The sequence below is a fragment of the Rhipicephalus microplus genome, unplaced genomic scaffold, assembly GCF_043290135.1.
Source record: "Rhipicephalus microplus isolate Deutch F79 unplaced genomic scaffold, USDA_Rmic scaffold_23, whole genome shotgun sequence".
NCBI lineage: Eukaryota > Metazoa > Arthropoda > Arachnida > Ixodida > Ixodidae > Rhipicephalus > Rhipicephalus microplus.
The window spans coordinates 9,066,401-9,080,529 of NW_027464596.1; positions in this window are offsets into that span (position 1 = coordinate 9,066,401).

A 14,129-nucleotide genomic window follows, 5' to 3' on the forward strand; every position below is an offset into this window, starting at 1 on the left:
TGTGGTGCCGACTTGAATCCCATCGAAAATGTCTAGAGCACGTTGAAGAAACGGCTGTCCACACGCGCCAACCGCGGCCGCATGGCCAATACGCTGTGGCAAGCGATCGCACAAGAATGGGAAAGCCTGCGTGGTCGACCGGACGTTAATAACTCTTTGTACGAGTCGATGCCCACACGCCTCTATAAGGTGTTAGAAAACGGCAGACATTTGACTTCCTACTAGATCTTTGAGATATCTATATTTCATGACACTTCTGCAAATGTCTTGTGAATAAATTTATAAAAAGAGTCATCACATTATTTCTTATTTTTCTAAATGTAACCACTATACATAGTGTGCACGTGCGTCACTCAGCGCCTCTTCATCACTTCCGAAATGCGCTAACGACATGCCCGGGTACCTACCAACTCCGTTGCATACCACTGCCGTGTTGTCTCCTTGTGCTTGCACCCGTTTAGTTTTGCCTCACGATATAAATTTGATAACTGCTTGTGAGGCAAGTTGATTTAGTGGTCCCCGAAGAGGGAGCAGAGCTTCGAGGTGTTTCTTGGCAGAAAGTTATTACCTGAAATTGAGAACCCACATTGCGATTTTCCTAAAAGTATCGGCGCGTTTGGCTGGCACCGATTAACAAAAAAAAGCTACTTAAAGAAACTCAGTGATATTTGCGTCTTTAGGTGTAACTTCATTCCGGGCAAGTGCCATAGCCAAGCTCTTACCTGCGAACAGAGATAGCTAGCCAAAATACTGTACATACAAACTTGTCCGTGACCACTGCGTGCACAATTAGCGTGTCAGGAAGGCGGTTAAAATCGTGATGGCGATTGTCGAAATTAAGGTATTGCATTAAAACAAACTGTGAAAATGGATGCGAAACAATATTTGTTCACTTTGAAGAATAGCCGATCCTTTCGAATTGGAGGTCAGGATTTTGAAAATTTGGTCAATTAATATGGTCTTCATCATTTTCAAAGACTCCACTGTACATTAGCGTACAAAAAAAGTAAAATACAAGGTGAAAAACGTGTCAAAACATACGCAAAAAAAGTGATGACCGGCAATACCGCGGCATGCACCTCACGAAGTCTCTTTATCTGCCTCGCATAATAATTTCCTCGGCTGTCTCCACAAACTTCAATAAAAGAGGCTCAACATCAGCACTGTTTGAAACGCTTAAGAGGGGGGGGGGATGCTACTTAGGTGGCGTGGGCCGCAGCAATATAATCATATTGTTATTATATTTCTTGTAAACTTCCCTACCTCTGCATGACTCGTTTTCGATGGGAGCTGCTGCGCTTCACTCATCCACTCTTAAAATTGTGGCTCGAGAGACTTTGGGCTTGCGCTTGTTCTTGGGCCACGTAGTTTGTAGTTTCTGTAGAGAAAGCAAGATAACGGGCCCTCGTAGGTCGTGGCGGGCAGCTGGTGTACGCGGTGGCTGGTATACGTGTCGCTCATCTTGATTTTCTGTTTCATATCGAGGGAACAAATGAGGCCTTTCTGATCCGATGAGCTCGTTAAAGTACGACCACAAAAAACGACAGTGCTTCCCTTTCAACATCATACACAGCAACAGATGACGAGATGGGCGCAAGCCATCAAATCCCGGCCGCCAATATCACTTAGTGATGTGGGAGGAACGGAAAAATTCTGCCTGCCGACTAAGAATCTGTGTCCCATGGCTGTCTCACCGTTCACTCACACACTCAAGAAAAAAAAATCAACAGTGTCGCTACACGAAAATAGAACTGATAACAGCCGAAGAATACACTGTCTGATGGCTTGTACTGATATACTGCTCTCAAAATATCAGCAAGTAGCCCTGGCTACCGAAGAGCGCGTCACGTTGGAAGTGGTAGGTAGAAAATATTTGCGCACAGTGCGAAAAACGACAGGCCGTAGATTTGAGGAGGGATGCATCATTAACGTAGCACTGCTGTAAATCACTGGTGACGTAACGGAAGTGTCGCGAAGAGGATTTTGGCCTCGCGCTCGCGTGGTCCGCAAACTTTTGTGGTTGACTGTACGTTTGTATATGGCCGTAAAGCTGATAAGCTGATAACAATTGGGAGTGAGAAGGGGGGGTGGGGGGGGGGTGATCACCAGTGCGGTGCTAGAAAACTGCGCTATAACGTTTCGCTGCGCAACACGTTCTAGCCAGTTCTAGCACCGTTTCGGGATAAACTTAGAACATCAAAACGAATGACATACACGCTATCCGAACATTCGTGCTAGTTCGGTGCGCACAAGCATACACAGCGACCCGGAGATAACATGCCCTTGACAACAAGATATATTTATGGATACTTACCGGCACTTCCAAGGCACTCTCGCTTAAAAAGAATACCTGCTAAGGTTGCGATGCCCCGTGCTCTGTTAACGATGTCTCGAGGCGAAGTTCCCGAGTGGCAGCGTTTCGTAGCCCTTGCTTCCTTGAAGTGGCATCGTTGCGGCCTGCACAAGTGCTAACTACACTGCCACTGCGTAAAATGTCACGGACGGACAGCTCTTATGAGCATGTAAAACGTGAAACTTTCGCACCATGCAGATAAAGCGAAGAAGAGGAGCTGCGCAAAATAACTATCAAGCAGCAGCCCAGAGCAGAACCGGTACGCAGCATAACGCACCGCGCACATGGTGCAGAAAGGCGCGAAGTAACAATGCGCGAAGAGAGTTGTTAAAAGAAATAAGGGCAGAAGCGATCCAGTGGTGGCGTAGAAACCGCATTCTATGCAACACGCAACGGCGCTGTCAGTTGCTGGTGCGCTATCGTTTTATAATAATTAGAGTGCACCGATCGGTCGGCGTGTTGCCGCTGCTGACGCTAACTGATCGGCGCGCCGCCGCCGCCACCAACGGGCTCGTTTGTCGCGTTGTTTAAACAGGATTTTTTTTTTTCGCTACCCAACGTTTATTTTGCACTTTCTTCGCCAGTCTGGCCTTGCGTAATTCTGTCCACTTCGCAAACGCATCGAAATCGGTTGAACTGTCACTTCAAGTAAAGTAAGTGAACTATAAAAAACTTGTCTAGTGCTCCTAATAATCTGGAAAAGAACTGTTGTATTAGCTTTAAACGTGAATTTTAAGATACTTTTGACTTCACTGTATTTCAGCATATCCCGGTCAGTGACAACGCCAACGGTAGTGTTTGGAGAGGACTTTCGACATATTCTAGCTGAGTAGAATATGTAATATGGGAGGCGGACTTTGAACAATGATCAAAGGTGTGGAAAGTCGGTACTGGAATATTCATAATTATGACTGTGCAAGCTGGTCTAAAAACACAGGCAGTTCAAATGCGAAGGGTTGGAGCCAGGACTGGGGGCGGGCAGGGTAGAAGCGCGATGTGTATGGAAGATGTTGTTATAACTGAGTGAGGGCTAGCTGTTTAGGGCATATTTAGAGAAAAAAAATCAATTAAAGGAATGGACCACATGCATGGACATTAAGGAATAAAGAAAGGTAATAGATGAAACGGTCTATCAAACGTAAATGACCCTCGTTGCATCGGCAAGTTGAGCAAGATCAACAATATTGGACGAGACGGTGATCACCATAAATTAAGTTTGTGTGAACTGTGAAGTAACGCACCCAAGATGAATGCGCACAAAATTCTGAAGCGTAGGCTTTTATTTTCGCCGTGCTTTGTCCTGCACTCCGTGCGATGCTCCACGCCGCGCTATCAAACCAAGTAATGTGCCTTTCCTTCACCAGTTTTTATCACGGACTTAATTTAACTAACTACAGATGCCGATTTGTCACAACCATGTTTGAAAAAGGACACCACATACGTAGCTTGCACGGTGAGTTGGTTTATAATATTTTTGGAAGAACAAACTAAGGCGCTCAACCTGACAGGACCTCAAGCGAAATGTTCATTGCGAAAAGTCCACACCCATGTACCATAAGCGCATTCATGAAAAATAGGCTGGCACGTTCCACAGCTGCACACCTAACATTACAAAGCCAAGAAGCATGTCAAAATGGTACAAACAGCACACTGCCAAGATCGACGCCACGTGCACCCGCTATCTAGCAATGCGAATCCCTTATATAGCTGTAAGGACAACTCAAGGATCCCTTATACATGCGTTGCACTTTGCCTTTCTTTGTTTTTTTTTTTGTTGCTGTTGTTGTTTAAGGCTTCAAAATCTTCGCGTTCAATCTATTTCTTTCTTTGCCGGTGACACTGATATAATGGGGGCGCAGAGACTCGCGAATAGGTCAGTTTTGTGCCTGAAGGATGTTCATGCTGTCTATACGTGTGACTAGGCCTCGACCCGCCTGATCTCTGTAGACACGGCCACATGACAAAGGAATTTCTTTCAAATCATTGACTGGCGTTGGCAAAGGATAAAAAATAAGATTGAACGCGGAACTCATGAAGCCTTCGAAATAAAAACAGAGCGAAGTGTCATGTGTGCCCCCAGATTTTCTCACAGATAAAGAACTCGCGATGTAGATGGCGGTGAAAGTGATAATAAATGAAAAGAAGAGAAGGACACCTCAACAGTAGCCGACGAGGGATGAGGGTAGAGAAGGAATTAAAAGGATAGGATTAAAAGGTAAAGAGATGGAGAGAGAGAAGGAGATGGCGAGGCAGAGGGACAGCGAACGATGGAAGTAAGGAGTAGTAAACAACTTTATTAACACGGTTGCAGGATTCCGAGGACGGGGCACCACTGGCGAGAGCTCTTGTCGGCGTCAGTAGATGGCGCAGGGCAAGTCCATGGCAGTAGGCCAGAGCTACGCCGTCATCGAAGATCGGCGTCAGGAGATGGCGTAGGGCCAGCCCAGTCAGTCAGAGCTACGCTGACGTTGGATATCGCGAGGGCACAGCCGGTCGGCACAAAATCCAGCGAGTGATTCTCGCGATGTAGATAGCGGGTACACTTGGCATTGATATTTTGGTGTCCCACGGAAATGGGCCGCTTATAGCACCTTGATATATTTTGTTGAAAAAATATATATAGTTTTTGTGCAACCGTGGCTTAGATAGCCTTGTTAACCACGTGCTTCTGGTTAATTTGTGTAGGGGCTTTCCTTAATAAACATTTATTGTAAGTCCAGCATGTCGTCCCTGGTTCCTACGCTGCACTCGTGTTTTTCGTTGGTTTCTCTTAGGTCGATCGGCAAATATCCTCCCTATTATTGCCATGTGGGCATAGCAACCACCCTTGCTCATTCTCCCATATTTTACCATTGTGAACGCACACAAAAGGTCTTCCGCGCGTGACGTGAACGAGAGATGTGTTCCGGTTATAGGTCGGCAAACTCACTGATGAGTCGATCACAGGAATTGAAAGACTCATATCGTGGCGTGATTCAGAGTCTGAGTAAGTCAGGCTGGGTTATACTTAGGTAAGTTTCAGTCCGAGTGAGCCCGGGTGAGTTTTACCACCATTAGCCTGAGTTCAAGCGAGTTCGATTCAGCAAAATTTTGGTTAGCCTGTATCCTTGTGAGTCCTATGCGAAAAAAAAACTTATTTAATGAGGGAGTCTTTTTAGAGGTGAAGCTCTTTATAGCGGCACCCATTCGTCCCACGTAGCCGTTGTAGTGTGAAACAAGTATAACATTTTGACCTCCAAGGAGGCGCCGGTGAGAGATTTCTTCCGTGCGTTGTTGAACAATAAAAGATATATTGCTCAATGTACATGCCAATGACTGCTAATGGGGAATGAGAGACAGGAGCATTCGGCTTTCAGTTAACGCGCACGCTGCGATCCCCATTAGCAGTCATTGGCATGTACATTGAGCACTATCTGACAAGAAATGGTTGCTACGTTATGCTCGCTGGGTGTAACCTCCTTATTTTTAGAAAGGTTTAGCGAGCGTTGAGCCACAGTGCCATGAATACAATGAACTAGTGTGTACCATGAACTCGAGGGGGTCAAAGGGGGGAAGTAGATACGAAGCGCAAGCCGTAAGAAAGTAAAAGCCGAATTCTCATGTCTCTCATCTCTCATTATCAGCCATTGACATGTACATTGAGCCCTATCCGAAAGTTGCAAGAGTGGTTCCAATTCTCAAACCCAGAAAAACGCCTTCATCCACGGATTCTTTCCGTCCTGTCAGCCTGACTAGCTGTCTTTGTAAACTTATGGGAAAGATGATAGACGCTAGACTTCAGTGGTTGGTGGAATGTACGAACTTGCTTCCAGAAAATATGGCAGGCTTTCCTAAACGCCGCTGTACCATGGATGCCATTTTATACATTGTAACTTATGTAGACCATGAGAGGAGCTGTGGAAGAATTGTCGTTGCAGTATTTTTAGATATAAAGCGAGAATTTGACACAACCAGCTACGCTCATGTACTACACGGTTTAATTCAGTTGGGAATAGTAGGCAGGACACTAAGATGGAGTGCAGAATTTCTAAGAGACAGGAAAATCTTCATTGACACGGCTGACGGTGAAAGTAAAGAGCATGCAGTTAGTCAAGGAGTCCCACAAGGTAGCGTACTAATCCCATTTTTATTTAATTGCGTTATGGCTGAAATATTCCATATCTTACCAACTAGTTTGAAATATTCCATATATGCAGACGATCTGTGCATTTGGGCATCAGACACGAGCATTCAAGCAGTTCAGCAAAAACTTCAGGATGGGCTGACAATAATCAATGGCTTTTTTAAGAGCAGAGGCATGATTCTTTCCCATGAGAAAACATCTGTACTTCCGTTCACAAGGAAATGCCTTAAGAAATTCAAACTTCAGATAGACTCTCAGTGCTTACAACTTGAGCGGCAGCACAAATTTTTAGGAGTTATTTTAGACAGACGTCTGTCTTGGGCATCACAGATAAAATCATTAGTGGACAAAGTCAACTCCCTAATCAATATATTACGTCTACTGACCGGAGTGAGATGGGGTAGTTCATGTTCTTCTTTATTGCGTGTACATTCAGCGATAATACGACAAAGAATAGCTTACTCGGCCCCGGTTTTACATGTGATATCACGTAATTTAGAGGAGAGGATTCAAAGATTGTTGGCCAGAAGCCTTCGTATATGCCTTGGTGTACCGCGAGCGTCTGCCAGTGCTTTAGTAATTGCGGAGTCTCGTCAACCGACTTTCCATGCTATGAGATTTACGGAAACTTGCCGGCATTATCATCGGTTGGTAACTCAACACGCTAATAATCCCCTATACCAAGGTATTCAAGAGAGATCAGCTGCAAGAATGCATAAAAATATACTAGAATTCAAGAGTTTACTGCCTACGCACAAATACTGGCCTCCATGTGCATCCCACCCACCATGGCGACTCTCGATCTTAGATATTACAACTTCGATTCCGGGAATAAATTGTAAGAACGGTCTGCCCATGATCGTAATAAAGCAATTAACTTTAACACACCTTTATACTAACTATGAAGACTATATTCACGTGTACACCGACGGATCATGTCTGAATCAAAGCTCTACGTCGGCATTCTTTGTACCTGCATACCAAGCGAGGAAAGCTTTTAAACTCCACCATTACACAACATCCACAACGGCAGAACTCTATGCAATACTCTGGGCTTTACGCTTCATACGTTTACAGCCAGGTCCACTTCGATGTGTAGTTATCAGTGACTCACAGTCCTCATTAGTTTCTTTAAAAGGAATCAGCTTTGGAAACAAAGCTAGTGAGCTCGCATATGAAATATAGAGTACGTACGCTATAATAAAAGATTTAAACCACACTATAATGTTCCAGTGGGTGCCAAACCACTGTGGAATCACAGAAAACAACTTAGCTGATCACATTGCACGTGCAGCACATGAAGAAAATAATATATCACTGCTACCTCTATCGATGAGCGATGCACGTTGTCTAATAAATAAGATGAGCTGTCAGCTCTCTAAAGAAACCTGGTTCAAAAATGGTGCGCAAAACTTTCTGTTGTGTAACATCGATCCCGGTATAGAATTGAATATCCCGTTAAAGGTCAGCCGATCGGTAGAAACAGTCATCCATAGGCTTCGACTTGGTACAGCCTACATGAAGGCTTTCCTGTATAGAATAAGGAGAGCTGGCAGTCTCACCTGCTGATGTGGAGAAGCTCAAGAAGACGTGGAGCATATTCTTCTGCATTGTAAAAATCATGACGTACTTCGAAGCAACCTTTTTCAAAAACTCAATTCTTTGGATAAGCGATCTTCATCAATTGCAAAAATCTTGGGTCCATGGCCAAAAGGAAAGCTACAAGCCACTGCAGCATGTGCAGTCGTTCACTTTCTGGAGGAATCAGAAATAGCTCAAAAGTACTAAACAAAAAACAAATGTTAACTGTGGTATGTTTCAAAACAGTATTTTCCTGCTTCACTACGATATTTTTGGGAAAACCTTTCTGAAAACATATCAGTATTTAAGTGGCAAGATCACCTTAGACGTTTTATTGAACTTTCACGTTTTTGTGTGAACACCTAAATTGGCGTGATTACTTGTGTGGATTTCTTTTGTTTTGTTTTTCTACAAACTCAGTGTGGTGCGGACACAGTTCTACGCAGTGTGGACTCATTTCTGTGTTGTGTGGACACTCAGTGTGGAAAAACGTGAACTCATTGTGTAAGTGTTGTGCTATGTACATATGTATAGCCTTGTGTTTGCTACTGAATGTGCGATGTTGACTTTTGTGCAAGAGAAGAGGAGTAGCCGGCGCCATGCATTGGCACCAACCTCTCCTTACATACATTTATTAATATAAAAAAAGCACTATCTGACAGGAAAAGGTTGCTACGTTATACTCGCTGGGCGTAACCTCCTTGGTTTTAGAAAGGTTTAGCGAGCGTTGGGCCGCAGTGCCACGAATACAGTGAACTAGTATATACCACGAACCCGAGGTGGTTAAAGGTGGGAAGTAGACCCGAAGCACAAGCCGCAAGAAAGTGTGCGTGTGCCACCTCTCGTTTAGTCCTTGGAATGTCCGCTGGATGGCGGTGCTTCTATATGGGAAATATATGATGAAAAGATGCGAGATGGTAGTACTTCGAGTGTTGAATAGATGGACGAACGGACACACAGACAGATGCATGGATGGACGCATGAACGGACGCAGGGGCGGATGCATAGATGAATGCAGGGACGGACGCACGAACATACGCACGCTCGGATGGACGCATAGGCGGTCACACAGACGGACGCATGGACGGATGGAAGCAAGAACGAATAGACGAACGGATGCTTCGCTCCACTCTCCATCATTCACTCCGTGGATATGTTGCCATTTTTTATTTTGCTGACCTATGGTTACAAACATTTATGGTCTCATTTTATGGCGTGCTTTGTAATCGTGTACGTGCCAGATTTTAAAGCCACAGAATTGATTTTTAAATTGTAAACCTGTCTAATTCCCCACACCCTCGGAACTAGTTCCAGTGAAGGTTTTTGATAAAAGCCACTAGCTCACATCTTTGAATAAAAATGATAACCTTAACCTAAAGGCGTGGAATTAAATGGCGCCATAAAATGAATGGAATGGAATAGAAAAAAAACAGTATTTCATTCCTGCAGGACGCGCTTAGCGCGTAGCGGGCGTTTCCCGCGTAGGGACCGACAAGGAGTACCTGGCGGCCGCTTCGTCCTGCTGGATGGCCCAAATGAATCACTGAGAATAGATATCAACATTAAAATGCTAACTGAACTAAGAATGTAATGTATACTGCGTACTTCCAAGATTCACAGCTATTTGTAAAATTGTTTGCAGTGTATTTGGTCGCGGAGCTAATGCCGTTCGCAGCGGCTTGATTTCACACCTTAAAGTTGGGGTTTACAACTACAAGTTAGGAGTTTCTCCTAGAAAATCCGTAATTTTTAGTGATGTAATAGTGATTTTATGCATCAAACTTGCTTCAACTTTAATGCTAATAGGTAATGCGTTTATAGAGTACACCGTTCGCAGACCATGACAAAGTGAAATGAGCAATTTATGCTCATGCATGCTACAAAACTTGTATGGTCTTTTTTTAGATAAGAACACATATCTGAATAACGAGAGGAAAGACTGAATAATTTTCCGTAACTTCATTATTGTGTGTCTAGTGTAATTCACATTTGTTCAAAATAAATACACATGGCTTTAAGAGTGCGTGGAAGTGGGTTGTGCAGCATGTTCTGGAACATAAGCAACTCATGAGAATTTCATTACATAACATCGTAATTTACATTGAATGTTATCTACAATTATGTACGAAACCAAAGGAGAATGAGCTCTGTATTCCGCCTTCATAAATCATGCGGCTTCCAAGGCAACAGACTAGCAAGATTCGCGAGCATCGAGCGCCCCTTCTCTCTCTCCTGCATTGAACTGCTTGTCCTCAGACGCCGCTTCCGATTTTGCACGAATAATTGTGGCGATTGGGAAAGTACGGAGCGCAAAACAAGATATTCGCAAGAACAAGAGAGACGGGGCGGGTGCTTTTGAATGCCCTGTCGATGCATTGTCTTGCGCTAAAAATGTTTTCAATAGCAATGCACCATGCATCTCGCCGAATTTGAAGTTTTCTCAAAAATGTAGTGACATCACATGCTATCAGCTTTTGTATCATTTCCTGTCATGTGATACGTTGAAAGCCTTCCGAGTTGGTTCCAAGGAGGAAGTGGGCAGGAACACACCACTCCTGCCGTGCACGACGCTTAATCACTGGCGAAAAGAAATTTTTTCAAACTGTAGTGCTGTCAAAAGTTTTTGCGACCCCGTGAGAATTTGAGGAGCTTCTAAACATTTTGCCAGCACGCCTGCAGTTCAGGACTCCCTACCGACACAAAATAGCAGCGCCCCTTTTTTGCATTTTTCTTTTTTTCTTATTCAAACTCCTTTTCATTCATAGTCATGTTTGACACGCGGAAGCACTTTTGACGGTTCCTCCCCCACCATTGCGTTCGCCCAATCCATTCTGCGAAAAGCTTGACGACACGGGCATTTCACAGCTTCAAGTTACTCATACCTGAGCTTATGCCTCCTTTGTACTCCCCAATGAATGCAGACAGGCTACAAAACTCAGCAACGAGCTCTACGCTCTGGGTTTAAGGCGTGCATCACAAATATCTCTATTCTTTCAAAGATGAACATTCGGTAGAAGTCTGCTTGTCGGGGTAACAGAAAAATTAAAAAAAAAAACCCGGAAAACTCTAGCCAATATTTATTTATATTAAGAAACCCGATTTTTCGAAACCTGGTCGGCTTTTTTTCTTCAGTGGTGAGAAGGCCCGAAATGTTTGCCAGAACTCATTGCAAACCCTGGAAGTAGATGGAGGGCAGTGTCCCCAGTGGTGTGGCTGTTGTCTCCCTCTGTCTGCTGACTGTGCCAGGATTCAAAAGGGAGCCGCCAGCGTAGGTTTCCTTCTGTTAAGAATATCACCGTGCCGTCGGGACTGGTATGGTGGCCAACCCGCTTGCAGTGTTCTGCCTCTGCGCTCTATACACAAGTCATTTGATGGAAGTCACTTCTGTGCTGCCCCATTCTTTCATGGAAGGTATTTTTTTTTTTTTTTTGGTTTAGCCGGCACATGCGATGCTGCAGACGACGCCCTGCGCTCTTCCCGCTGGTGCAAGGTCTTTGGACCAGCGGATGAAACTGCCGATGATGGTGGAAAAACTTAAGGCTTGTGGGCAACGTCGACTCCTGCCTTTTTAACTTCTCCGGCGCCCATGATGTAGGCGATCGACACGTGGCGCAGTTGAGGCGCGGTTGGTGTCACATTTTCCACTTCTTTTCTCTTACGAAGAGCTCTGTGAATAAACGCATTTGTAAATAACCATTGGTGCCGAGTTCACGGATTGTTTTCTTCTTTTCGCCACTGTGGTGACGAGTGATGATTCGTTATTTTGATTGGAGTTTTAATGTTCAGATTTCTTCATTCTTGCCCGGTAAAGGTGATTTCAAACATTTTTCTACATGTATGACTGCTTTTCAGAAGAAGTTCGCAGTAACTGATCTGGGAGGCTGGTGGGATTAGCTAAAGCTCGCCTAACCCACAGCTGGCAAGCACAAAACAAAGTTTGGGGGGGGGGGGGTCAAGAGAAGGCATGGAGATCGCACAGCAAGATGAAAAGAAATGATTTTTTTGCGCAATGAAGCGTTGCTAAAGCCTTTGCGGCAACTATTTAATTTTCGAGCATCCCCGATTCTAGGCGTACATTACGCCCTAGCCCCCCTTTCGCAACACACTGTGATAGGGGGAAAGACTGGTGCGCGTCATGATTAGCCCCTATTTATTGGACTCTATGAGAAAAGAAGCCCTTACGCAAGAAATGATTTTTTTTTTAACCCAGGGCCGGAAAGCTGGTTTGCTCAAGCACGCGATGTAAATTGTTCAAGTCTTGGTTCCACAGAGCACCGAATAAGGCGAGCCCCAGAGTGGCTTTCACATGGACGAAATGAATCCTGGGTTTTCGTGCAAAGCTATCTGGCTAGGGGGACGCACAAAACTGCGTGCACGTCAATAATCGTATCGACAACTTTTTTCAATGAATGTTTTGTGGGTGCTGCTGTGATCTCCTTTCCGGGGTTGTAAAATGCGCGACCCTTTCAAAAAACGCTGCTGAAGCTCTAACACCAGTCTTTGTATTCCCCTACAAGTCTGCCCCTCGTTTCGTTCCAATGGTTCGCCAGGAGAGAGTGGCAGCCAACACAAAACTCGGGACACCGGAGGTGGTTGTTTGATTACCCGAATGGCGAAGACATATTTATCATGCCGTAGAGCGACACACGATTCAAAAATTAATTTTAAATGTGTTCTGGGCTAGAATATTTGTTTATACATTTCGTATAACTGTGTATCTACACAAATCTACTTGACAGGTTAGCTCACTTTCAAAATTTTGTTTCAGTACTGGTTTTCAGGGAAAGAAAGGGGAAGGAAGCATGGGCTGGCATGAAGATAAAGAGTGGTCTCACAAACAAACGAGACTCAAGCACTGCCCCCTCCCCGCACCTCCTTGCGTCTTTCATGAGAATGTGGCCTTTGAAAAAGGAAGTGAAGAAAAAAAAAACGCATGTCGTATATTAATTTCGCTCCTTTTAAATTCGTTGCAGCACTTGCATCATAAGTCACTGAGCAGTGTCCCCTCATGAAAGACGAATCAGCGCCTTTCTCGTGTATTTTATGAATCACTATATGCCATCGTGTCAACATAAATTGCCCACTTGTCTATTACTGAAAAACAACAAAAAAAGCAGTACATTACGCACAAAGACTGGGAGCTTCACTTGCCCATACTCACCATTCGAAAATAGGCTCCTCCATTATTGAATTCTTTAATAGTAGCCCCAACGCCGGAAGGCATTACAGGGGCAGGTAGTACATTTGATAATAAATAAAAGATTAACAGTTACTTGGAAGTAAAAAAACAATACAACGTGTAAGTTAATAAGGAATAATACTTAGCAGATATAACAGCATCGCAGGGAGAGTAAAAAGAAATGAAATTTCTTGTGATACAGAGTTAGCTATTCGAACAAACGGGGTGCGCTGAAAGACTATATATTCAATGTTCGTGCTGAAAAACAAATTATTTACGGAATGTTTGCCAGTCCTCTAACATTTTCATGCTGTTCTTTCAGGCGTTACAGTTGAAAGTACTGAATTTCAGCTAAATATGCTGAGAAGACACAGTAATGTAGCTTTTTTTTTCTTTCGAATTGTAGTTTTGGTTTTCATGCCGCTGGCGCCGCTCACGAGAAGTGGCCGTGCCCCGCCGACGATCATTTTGCTCAGCGTGCGCCAACGCCGCTGCCGGCTCGGAACGACGCCCACGCCACCTCTGGTCGAAACCACATCGCCGCACACCTCTACCTCTAGCGACTCACTAGCGGAGGTTGACGGCGTTGTGCAGAAGGTGGCTGTGCAACGTCATTGTCTCAGAAATGTTACCCAAAACATTAGCTTTAGCATGAGATTTGAATCCTCACTGTTATCTCCGAGACAGATCAATGAGGTAGACCTGCGAAAATTGTAGTTTTGTGAACCACATGAGAAGTCTACAGATCCGCATATGCAGGCGTTAGCAGACCGATGTCGTTTTCACTGTATGTGATTTTAGCTGTCTTGACATTTTCGACCACTTCTTTGAAGCACTAAAATTGCGAACGAGCACGCTTCGAGTGTTTCTATTTATCATCTAACCGCCGCACG